Here is an 11899-nt window from a genome sequence, read left to right as displayed (position 1 = left end):
CCCTTCATGATCACACATGTTGGTGTGCTGCTTCCATGTGGGCTTTGTTGCTTCTGGGCTAGATGGCCGCTTGTTTACTTTCAAGACTTTAAGTCCCCAGACGCTATAGGTCTCGATAGCCGGGCACCATCAGCCTTCTTCACCACACTTACTTATGCACAAGAGAGAAAGAACCACGTGGGGATGGGTAGAGGTCTCCCAGGCTTTCCTTCTGAGCAACACGAGATAAATCTAGTGACGATTTGACAGGGAAATAAGGTCACAATCTTTCAATCAAAAGGAAAAGAGCAGGGCAGCAAAACAGAAAGATTATTTATCCTATGGCAAGAGTGCATACAATTGACTGGAGAAACGAATCAAATCAGACTTGATAAAGCTGGTGCTGCCTGTATGCCCCTTTGTGCCTAGAAGCCTTGCTGGAGCTGGTCTGCCACTGACCCTGACTTCCGCTAGAGGCTGACTGTGCCATCTCTTTTGAGTAGCAGTCAAGCTGCACGCTTAAAATACCCCCAACATTATTGCTATTCAGGATAGCACAAGGCTTCGAGGCTGTTAAGGAGTGGCAAAGGCCTGGGCAATTATCCAAGAAGCATGCTCCCAGAGATCTTGGGAACCCCCAAGTCTGGTTGGTTCTGGGCTCTCAAGGTCTTCTTTTCCCTCTCCCTCCTCATCTTTCTTACATCCTGCAAGGCAGGAAGAGTTGCTACCCAGTTGGCGTGTTCAGCTCACCCATCCCAAGTCACCCTGCAGCCACAGCTCAGCAAGAAGCCAGCCTGGCATTGCTTTGCCTATTCAGTGCAGCCTGTCTGTGGCTCTGCAGAGCTCTGGGCCGCCATCTTGACATCTGGCTCAGAGAGTTCATGCCAGAGTCACCACCCCAGCTGTCTATGGGCATGGCAAAATATGGAGGATAGGGGCTGGGCTACCACAGAGGGCTACTGCACATTTGCTTTGGCCTAAATATTTTGGGCTTTTTTGTTTTTCAGTTGGAGGATGACGGCAGAAAAGACTTGGCGTTCTACAATAGTTCATCCCAGCACTTATTTAATGAGCACATGTGCCAATGGTCTAAAAGTGAGTAAGGTGTGCCAAAGGAAATAAAGACAATTTCTGTCTTTGCAGAGCTCATCATCTAATAAGTGAAATTTTGCATAAACGAATACTTTCAATGCAGCACCGTAAGTGATAATCTGAAGAGATGCACAGGTTGCTATGGGAACCCCGAGAGGGGAGCTTAGACCAAGAGGAGCTGTCATTCGAGCTAGGTTCTGAAGAGTAGAGAAGAGCCAGAGGGCACAAGTTAGATAGCGTTCCAGAGGGAACCGCACGAAGCATACACCACATGGCCTGTGGGGAATCTCATGCAACTTGATAGAGGTAGGGCGCTAAGTAAACGTCCAGGTAGGGGAGAGTCACTGCGAGAGAATGAGGCAGAAGCCAGATACAGAAGGTCCTTGAGTATCAATATGTGACAATGTTTATAGATTCTTGCTCACCAGGAGGCTCACTTGAACTGTAGCGTGCAGAAGACATGCCAGACTCGCTGCCATCGAGCTGATTCCAACTCATAGTCACCCTATAGCACAGGGTAGAACGACCTTTGTGAGTTTCTGAAACTGCCACACTTGGCCGGCATAGACAACCTAACCTTGCTCCCATGGCGTGAGGAGCTGGTGCTTTTAAACTGTGATTGGCAGTCCAACTGGTGACCACTGCACCACGAGGGCTCTTACAGAAGAAACAAAAGTGTTGCAAATAGAACAACAACAACAACAACAACCCAAACACAGTTAAAGAGAATGCCGACACATTGTGGTAAATATAATATCACTGAACACTTTGCACAGACATGATCAAACAAACACTTAACTGCTACTTTCCACCAAAATCTCAATAAAATCTTATTCAAAAATTGTTTAGACTACCCAGTAGGACCCAAGGCCCCAAGGGAAAGAGAGGCGCTCCTAATAGGCGTAGAATTCCAGTAGTCTAGAGGTCACGTCTCCACAGCAGAGATCAAAGTCAAACATCTTTGGGAGCAAGGTTAAAGTCTTTACCACAAATGAAAAGTCTTGGTAAACTATAACATCTCATGTCAAAAAGAAAGTGAAATGTAAAAATAAAGAAAATGTAAAAGAAAGTAAATATGAGATCATTGTAATAATTGTAGGGGAAAAAAAACCTGACCAAGAGAACAATCTCTGGTATCCATTTTTTGGCATTAGCATCAGAGGCATGGCCTAGGACTCTCATGTCATGATGCAATAATGACACTATAATGAAGTAACTTTGCTCATAATGTATATAGTAGAGTAACATTGCTTGTTCTGGTCGTGTCCTCAGGAAGGACCAATCTAGAAAAGGACATCATCCTTGATAAAGCAGAGGGTCAGCAAAAACAAATGAAACAGTTTGACACCCTAGGGACAACGATGAATTCCAACATCAGATAAGGAAAAATGTATACAAATTCACAGAGACATCTATTAAATAGAAATATCAACATGTGAAGCTACTGTTTCTTGAATATCCTATGTCTAGTTCTATCGGTTTCTAAAAGTTCTATGTTCCTCTCCACGCCTTTCCCAATGATGTCCTTGCTCTGTGATTGACACTAGTTTTGAGTCCCTGATAAACTCAAGTATTCTTTGAGTTTGGACAAAGGATTCCTGGTGCTGTGGGTTAGCCATTGGTCTGCTAATCGTTTGAGGTCAGCAGTTCAAACCTAATAGCTGCTCTTCTTAGAAAGAGGAGGCTGTCTTCATGAGTCGCAATGAACTTGATGGCAGTGGGTTTGGTTTTTGACTTTGGGGAGATGAAAAGTCTGAAAAGGCAAGATCAGGGCAGTCTAGTGGATGGGATAAGGTTTTCGAATGAAATTCTCATAGGACAACCTTTGAAAAATGAGCATGGGTATTGTTGTGATGGGAAAAAATCTCCCTGCCCAAGTTTCCTAGCTACTTTCTCAGCAGTGCAGTTTGCAACTTTCTTAAAATGCCCTCATAATCGTACTTCAAGAAAATTTAGCAAAGATACCCCTTTGGAATAATAATAATAATAATAAAACCTTGTCCTTAACCTTCTCATCTGACCTCTCTGTCTTGGTTTGAACTGGCTCTGTGTTCATATGTGAACAAGAACTGTTACGTAGCTAGCATAGAGACTAGGGCATCCATTACGCATGCTCAGAGGTTTGAGCTTCTGGCCAGGAAGGGGTGGGACACCTAGATGGGCTTTGCACCTGGATTGGCCCATCTAAGCCAGGCGAATATGATTCAGCCAATGGGGTCCAGCAGTATTGTCGACCACACCTCCCATCAGGACCTCTGAAAATCCACAGGTTTTACTTGCGCTCTTTCCCAGGGGCTGCTACACAAGGTAGCACGGCTGGGCTGCGGTCCGGAGCAGCCAGGCCACAGTCCCGCAACTGTGCTGCAGACTCTGTCTGGCTTGTGTTCCATTTACTGTAGAACCTGAAACTGCTTCTAACTTTCATAAAACTCACTTGCATCACAAACCAGGTGTGAATTCTTTCTTGCACAAAGCCAAGGTCCGAGGTATCTCTCTCTCTCCCACGAGAGATCTAACAGAACCCTAATAATAGTAATACTTTTTGACTTACCCTCATATCAAAGATCATGACAGGGGTGCAAATGTTCAGGTCATTATCCATTAAGTCACAAAACAAGCAACAACAACGCAGTAATGACGAAAAAGGGACAGGAGACATTTTGCACAACAGCCACCAGAGATATTTTGTATTTTACAATAGTTGGAGTCTCAACTTTTAGGAAAGGAGATGACAGTAGACGTGAACCTGGTTCAGATTTTACCTTTGAGTATTGAAAGCCTGTGACAAAGGAGTGCTATATGGAAGATAAGGATTTTCAAAAACAAAGACTCAACTGAGAAAATAGTGTACGCAGAGGAGCTTGCAAAAGGACAGGGACCTGAAGGGAAAAGGAGGCATGGCCTCCCATGGGGGCTGGAGGTGCGGGAAGTGGCCACTCTGCCAACGGCTTTTAATGTCAAATCATTTAATCAGGAAGGGATCATTTCAAAGCCAGATCAAATAATATTGATACTGATAGAACAGAATGGATGTTACACAGGTTAAAAGCAATATCAGTTTCTGGAGGAAACGATACAACATCTACCCAAGGGAGAGATAGAGGAAGAATCATAGCACTAATCAGAGAACCCATAATAAGAGATTCTTGGCTAAGGTTATTGGGAAAACATAAGTTAGATTTATTAGGCCTTATTTAAAGCTAATGTGGGAACATGGGGGACTTCTTTGCCCTGGTTTCATGTTCAAGTGCAGGGGGCTTCTGTTTCTTGCACCAGCAATTCCCCCTTTTCTTCTCCAAGGAAGGAGGAGAATTATTTGATTGGTGAACTTGGAAGAAGAGCTGATGGTGCCTGTCTCAGTGCCTTCCTCCTGTTTACTTCCTCTTGGGGGATCTGTTTGTCCACAGAGAGCGCATGTTCCATTCCGTGCCTTCACAGCACCCACTGGTACTGGTCAGGCCCCATAGAGGGAAGCATATTTTGGGGGCAGGCATTCAAAATAGTTTATTGATGGTCCATGATAGAGAAGTTTTAAGACTCCTGATTTATATTTTAGGAGCCCTGGTAGTGTAGTGGGTTACGTGTAAGGTCAGCAATTCAAAAGCACCAGCCCCATTGAGGGAGAAAGAAGAGGTTTTCTTGCCTGTAAAAAGTTGCAATCTCGAATACCCACAGGGCCATTTCTACCCTGTCCTGTAGGGTCACTATGAGTCAGAATTGTCTTGATGGTAATGTCATTTATATTGCAGCAATAATAGTAGGTCCAGCCTCCACTCTGTAGCTAGGACTTGCTAGGTCTCTTTGCTTTATAGGGCATTCTGAAACAGAAGTGGAAGAAGAAAGGCCAATGAAGAGGCCATTACAATTGAAGTAAGACTTCCCAGACCTTTCTCTGTAAAATACCAACCCAGGTCAGAATCATGGGGGCCTGGGGTTGTGCAAGCAGTTACCAAAATGTGGAGCGTTTGAGTACACCCAGAGGCATCTCAGACGAGGTCTAGTGATGTACTTTTGGGAAACCCAGTCATTGAAAACCCTGTTGAACACAATTCCATTCTGGCTTACCTGCATTCCACATGTGTTAGTGTTGACTGATGGCAACCGGGTACCATTTCTCATAGCCCATTCTGCTTTATTTCCCTCTAAAGCTCTTATCCCCTTTTCATATCCCATTTCATTTTCTTACTCATTTTGTTTATTGTCTGCCTACCTCCAACCGGGCGGAAAGCTCCAGCCAGGTGGTTGTTAGCGTCTGTGTTGGTGATTGGTCCCAAGAGCTCGGAACATTCATTACCAGACATGTAGCAAACTCCGCAAAGGCTGGTTGAATAAATCAATGGATTATCCATTTCTCTCGGAGAAGCAAGGCCAAGCACATTGCAGACTGGTAGGTTCTGTAGCAGTTCTAAGCCACTGAGTTCTCAGTAGGGCTGCCCTTAGGTCAGTGGTTCTCCACCTTCCTAATGCCGTGACCCTTTCATACAATTCCTCATGTTGGGGTGACCCCCAACCATAAAATTATTTTCATTACTACTTCATAACTGTCATGTTGCTACTGTTATGAATCAGGCGACCCGGTGAAAGGGCTGTTTGACCTCCAAAGGGGTCATGACCCACAGATTGAGAACCGCTCCCTTAGGTAACGTCAGGGTGGGAGGTCCTCTTGGGCAGATTTCCGACTCTGTTGTCCCATTCTCGTATTGCGGTCCAGCTGCTCACCGAGGAGCTATATGCTCCACCCTCCACCTCTGCCACTTGCATGCAGGTGTGCTATACTTCCATCTTTCCTCCTTGTGCCCAGATTCACACACATCCTAAATTTTCATTATTTCCTAATGAATTGATGTATTGTCCTGGGCCATATGACTGATTGTGACCAGGGGCACATTTCCATTGTGACCAGTAATTACTGCAGCAATGCCTCAGCTGAGGGGACATTGTAGGTTCCACAGCAGGTGGGCATTTGAGAGGAGTTAGGGCCTGCCTTCACATCACCTTCCTTTGGCACCTTCCTTGGCCTTGCTGCTAGCTTTGGCCCCCAGTGGTGTGCAAGCTGTCTTCAGAATTCCTGGCATTGCTGTCTCGAGAAATGGGCTGGAAACAATGACCAGTCGGCATGGATAGGCATCGCTTTCCCTCCAGTTGTCTTTAATGAGGGACCAAGTCTGAGAGGCTGACTTCTGTTCTCTAGGTCATCAGAGCCAACAGAACTAGAGAGCGGCGCTCCCAGTGTGTGTGCGCTTCTGCTCCAGTTGGGAGGAAGTATTGGACACACTAGCCAGGATCGAACAGGGGACTCCCTACACGCAGGTCGTGTGGGGTAAGGTGCTTGAAATCTCCATGTGCCTGAAAATCAGTCACTTGATTTTTCTGGCATGTGCTTGGTTTCTAAATAAAGCAACAGATGTTTTGCTTTTCCCTCTTTCCTTTCCATCCGTGGCTCTTAACATGGTGATATTAACCAAGTGTGACAGGTTCCAGGTTTTTATTTATAGCAGTGGAAAACTGTTTGCGTGTATTTGCAGAACTCTGGGCCCCTGAGGCTGAATAGCCCAACATCCTCAACCTGTAACTTGAAAGGTGGGTTTGTATAAGGCTCGAAGTTTCTAAAAGGGAGACAAGGCATTCAGAGGTGGGAAAGAATGGGCGGACTCTGAAGAAGTTCCTTATCCATTTCATAATGAGATCGCTGGAAAGGTGGGGCTCATGTTAAAAAAAAAATCCTTCTCATTAAAGTAGAAGGTCACTTTGCCATTGAAACTAGAAGGCCACCGAAATGGCTAACAAGACTGAAAGCATTTATTAAAGTGAGGCATCATCAGATGATGCTGTCTGAGTAACCTCGTGCTGCGGTAACAGAAATACTGCGAGTGGGTAGCTCACATGTTAGGAGCCTGTAAGTCCTAATTCAGGGCGCCAGCTTTAAGGGAAGACTCTCTCTCTGTTAGTCCTTGTCTCTAGCCTCTGTTCCTGGCTCCTTGCAGTTCTCCGTGTGGCTTGGCAGATGCCGTCCATATCGTTTAGCTTCTTTTATATATTTTTTAAGGGCCTGGTCATTGACCAGGGGTAGGAATAGCTTGCAACCAGACAAAATGCTTTGAAAGCAGATCAATGCAGATGCAGTTAGGTTACCAGTTAACCTACCACCCTGGAGGTCTCCCTTTCAACACATTTTAAATATGTCCTAGTTTTTAACATTTTCTGCTTTCTTTTAGAATGATGTTTCTATATGCTTTGCTTTGTTATTGTTATTGGGTTTTTTGGTATCTTTTTCTGTATATGATATATAGCATAGCAAAATCTACAGAGCTAGTCACTGGATTATGGTTTCTTAGGGTTATAGCAGGGGGCTGAGGGGATTTGGGAAACTAAAACTAATGAGTGCTAGAAAGGAGAAAACTGTGATGATTGCGCACTTTTTAACATGATTAAACCATTGAATTTTATATGTGAATTATATGTCAATTAAAACTATTTTTTAAAGAGACTGACTCAAGACATGCCCCATATTAATCTCAATGACATAGCAAAGACAACCCATTCCCAAGTATTTTGGGGGAAACACATTCCATTCATAACAGATGCTATTATAATAATTTTTTTGTAAAAGCAAAAAGCAAATTCACTGCCATGAAGTCAAATCTTACGTACAGTGGCCCTATAGGGCAGGGCCAAACAGTCTCATTGTACTTTCAAGGTGATAAATCTTACCAGGAACAGAACAATTACCTTTCTCCGGCGGAGTGGCTGGTATGTTTGAACCGCAGACCTTGCAGTTAGCAGAACACATTGAAACCCATTATGCCGCCAGAGCTCTGTTAAATTCATATTCATGTACCAATCATTGATGTGGCACCAAAGCCCTTTACTTTTAGATGGGTCTGATTATATTTCAATGCTACTTTTTTATATATAACCATATCTATAATGCATTTCTTTTTACTTAGAATAATGATTTCTCTAATATGACAAGTATCTCAAAAACACTTGCAAAGCTTTCTAAGGTCATATTCTTCGTGAATTTTAAAAATAAATTCTACTTCTCACTATCAGCACATTTACACTGTCAAATCTTTACTATTTATTTCTCATATATTACACTGATAATATGGAAATGTGATTGCCTTTCTTTATATATTGTGACTTTGATTAACTCACTTAATAGCCTTAGGAGGCTTAAACTTTTGTTGTAAATTACTTGATTTTTCCACTTAAATCTTGAGTCACCTGCACATTATCATTAACTACAATCCAATTGTCCCAACTCATGGCAACGCCACACACAATACAATAAAAAGGATGCCTGGTCTCACAGCATCCTCAGGATTGGTTGCAGATTGGAGCATGGTGATCCACACAACTTCCATCAGGTGATTTTCAGACATTTTCAGATTAATCATCAGACATTTCTCCGTAGTCTGTCTTCATCTATTAAGTGTCATCGCTATATGTAAGCCTCCACTGACATATGAATGGTAGCAACTCATAAAATGCATTGACCTAGGATTGAATGTAGTTCTCCTGAACAGCACATGAGAATTTTCATCCGTGGAACTACCAACCTCTTCATCTGCACATAGAGATTGTTGTATTTATTTGTTTCCAAGATCTATTCCTTGTATTATTTTTATTGTCTTATTATAGCAGCTAGAACTTCCAATAATCTGCTGACTAAGATTGGAGGGAGCAGACATTCTGGTTTTGTTCTAGATTGTAGGAGGAAAATATCTAGTCTTTCACCATTAATTACGTTACCTGTAGGTTTTCCAATAGATGCTCTTCATCAAGTTAAAAATGTTTTCCTCTTGTTCTCATACTATTTTTTTCTGAGCAGTTTTTTTATCGTGCATGGATTTTTAATTTTGCCAATGCTTCTTTATTTTTTTAGACTATCAATATGATGGATTACGGTGATTGATTTTTACATGTTGAGCCAGTCTTGCATCCAGGAAATAAATCTCACTTGGTTATACACTTTTTTAATACATTGTTGAATTGGATTATTCTTTTTTTAGGCTTTATTATTTATTTATTTTATTGGGGACTTTTACAACTCTTGTCACAATCCATACATGGCTTGAATCAGGCAAATTACATCTGTTGCCTTCATTCTTTTCTAGACATTTACTTTCTATTGAGCCCTGGGTATCAGCCCTCTTTTTTTTTTTTAATTTGGTTATTCTTGCTGTTGTATTTTGTCTCATAGTGATCCTATAGGCCAGGGTAGAATTGCCCCACAGAGTTTCCAAGGATGTTATGGAAACAGACTACCACCTCTTTGTTATATACAGCTACTGGTGGGCTTGAAGCTCAGACCTTGCAGTTAGTACCTGAGCAGTTAACCACCATGCCACCAGGGCTCCTTATCTAGTATTTGGTAGGCAACTGTAATTTAATGAAGTTGTTTGTGGGACATATAATTATTGATATTTTTCTTTTTCCTGAATTGGAACATAGTCAACACTGCTATGCTATTGGAAACAGTCACTCTATTTTGAAGGCTTACTATATTATAGGCTCCATGATAGAACTTTATGTGCTTTATCTTGTACAATCCTCACTTAAAGGAAGTATCATTATTCTTATTTCACAGCTAGAAAGGTAAGGTTTAGAAAGCTCAATTAACTTGCCCAGAGGAATAGTCAACAGCAAAGCCAGAATCTAAACCCAGACCCTCTCAGTCTTCACAACCTGATACTTAATCAGCCACGTTACAGGGGAATTTGAGTTGACTTTGCTTGGCTTGCCAGTTTTCTCACGTCCCCCTGCAAATGCAGGATCTTAGAAATACTTTACATCCGGGAATACTGAACCAACACCTCACTATCTTTTTTTTGTTGTAAATACCTTTTTTGACAACACAAAAGACAGCTAAACATGTGGACTTCATCAAGTAGATCACACAGAAATCAAATTGACTACATCTGTGGGAAGAAAGAGGAGCCCTGGTAGCATAGTGGTTGTGCCTTGAGCTTTGCGATCAACAAGGTCCACAGTTCAAAACAACCAGGCACTCCATGGGAGAAAGCAGGGCGTTCTAGTTCCGTAAAGAATTCATCTCAGAAACCCATAGGGCAGGGTAAACCTGCCCTATACGTAGGGTCGCCATGAGTCAGAATTGACTTGACGGCAGTGGGTTTGGTTTTTGGATTTTTTAATGGGAAAAGATGATGGAGAAGCTCAATAGTAGCAGATAAGGCCAGGCCAGGGGCTCCTCATATGTAAGTTCAAGGTTGAAGCTGAAGAAAATTAAAACCAGTGCAGGAGCACCAAAATACCCCCTTGATCAATCCCAGGAGCCCTGGTAGTGCAGTGGTAAAAGCCTATCTTGCTGACTCAAATGTTGGGGGTTTGAATCCACTAGCTCCTCCATTGAAGAAAGATGAGGTCGTCTGTACAGCTTACTATGAGTTGAAACTGACTGGATTTCAAGGGAATATGTTGGGGTTTGGGACAAAAATGTTGACTCGTAGTGCACTTGAAGTTCATTCCACCAGATCAGACTGTTAATCAAGCTTTCTATTTAGAGGTTCTGAAAAGATTGCGTCACACTGTGAGACCCAAAAAAGGCCTGATTTGTGGCAGACGGGGGACTGGTTTGGCTACCATGACAATGCACCTGCTCACACAGCCATCTCAGTGGGCTAGTTTTGGGCATAAAAAAACAAAGCCAGCATCCCTCTCATGCTCCATGCACCTTATTCATCTGACCTCACTCCATGCAACTTCTTTTGTTTCTGCGAATGCAAAGGGACATGAAAGGACAGTGATTTGACAGTGTAGAAGAGGTGGGAGAAAAAAAAGGAGGGAGGTGCTATCAGCCATCAAAGCCGATGAGTTTGAAAAATGTTTCCAGGAATGGAATCGCAGATTTGACAAATGTATTAAGTGTCATGGAGAGTACTTTGAAGGCAATAAGGTTATTTTGTTTTAAAAAATCAAATACATAGCTTTGAAAAAATATCCAGGTTTTTTTTTGGGGGGGTGGGGGAGGTTCTCCCTCATACGTTTGTAGTAGGCAGTAACTTCTGAGAGAAGAAAGTAACTAAAAACTAATGGGTCCCCTAGGAAGGCTGACAACATCTCGGAACACTTCAGCCCATATTAAAGGTGATAAGGATGAAGTGGATGATTAATGGAAATGGTTCCTGGTACTTGGACACACTATTGTTTAATCCATGGGGCTCTCTAAGGCAGCTAGTGATTCTGGTGTGTCTAATTACTTCCCTGGAGCCCACACAGACCTCAGGGACAAATAGCTAGAAGCTGAGGGGAGACTTCAGCCTTAAAATTAGGTGATGGATTGTACCTGTGGTTCACAAGAGGATTCCAAGATCAGTGAACTTCTGCTCCATGGAAGGAACTTCCCTAAAAATCTGATCAAACTAAGTACAAAATACACCGTCTTAACTCTCACAGCCCTTTAGCGTTTTCAATCCCTCTAAGCAGGGAAATCCTAGTAGCCCGAGCTTATTCTGGTTGGATTGCAGTTTCCATTTTAGACTTCTTCTATTATGATAAATATAAAATAAAGATAAATGTAAGAGGACTTGAGTTTTCTGGTAAAAGGAGTGTTTGTTGCTATAGAAGAGGGTTAGTTTAAAAAATGCAAATTCAAACTGTTTTTATCACATCCTTCTGGATTTGTTTTAATGAAGAGACAGAGGCCATGAAGAATTCTACTGCAGTTCCATGCCACTGAGTGTATGCTGACTCACAGCGATTCTACAAGGCTGTAGTGATTCTACAGGGCAGGAGTGATTCTACAGAGCAGGAGTGATTCTACAGGGAAGTAGTGGTTCTACAGGGCAGGAGTGGTTCTACAGGG

This window comes from Echinops telfairi, unplaced genomic scaffold (genome assembly GCF_000313985.2).
Source record: "Echinops telfairi isolate 266 unplaced genomic scaffold, ASM31398v2 ScPeMD7_18;HRSCAF=68, whole genome shotgun sequence".
Taxonomy (NCBI): domain Eukaryota; kingdom Metazoa; phylum Chordata; class Mammalia; order Afrosoricida; family Tenrecidae; genus Echinops; species Echinops telfairi.
The sequence above is the reverse complement of the archived record's forward strand: the minus strand, read 5'-3'. Positions refer to the sequence as shown.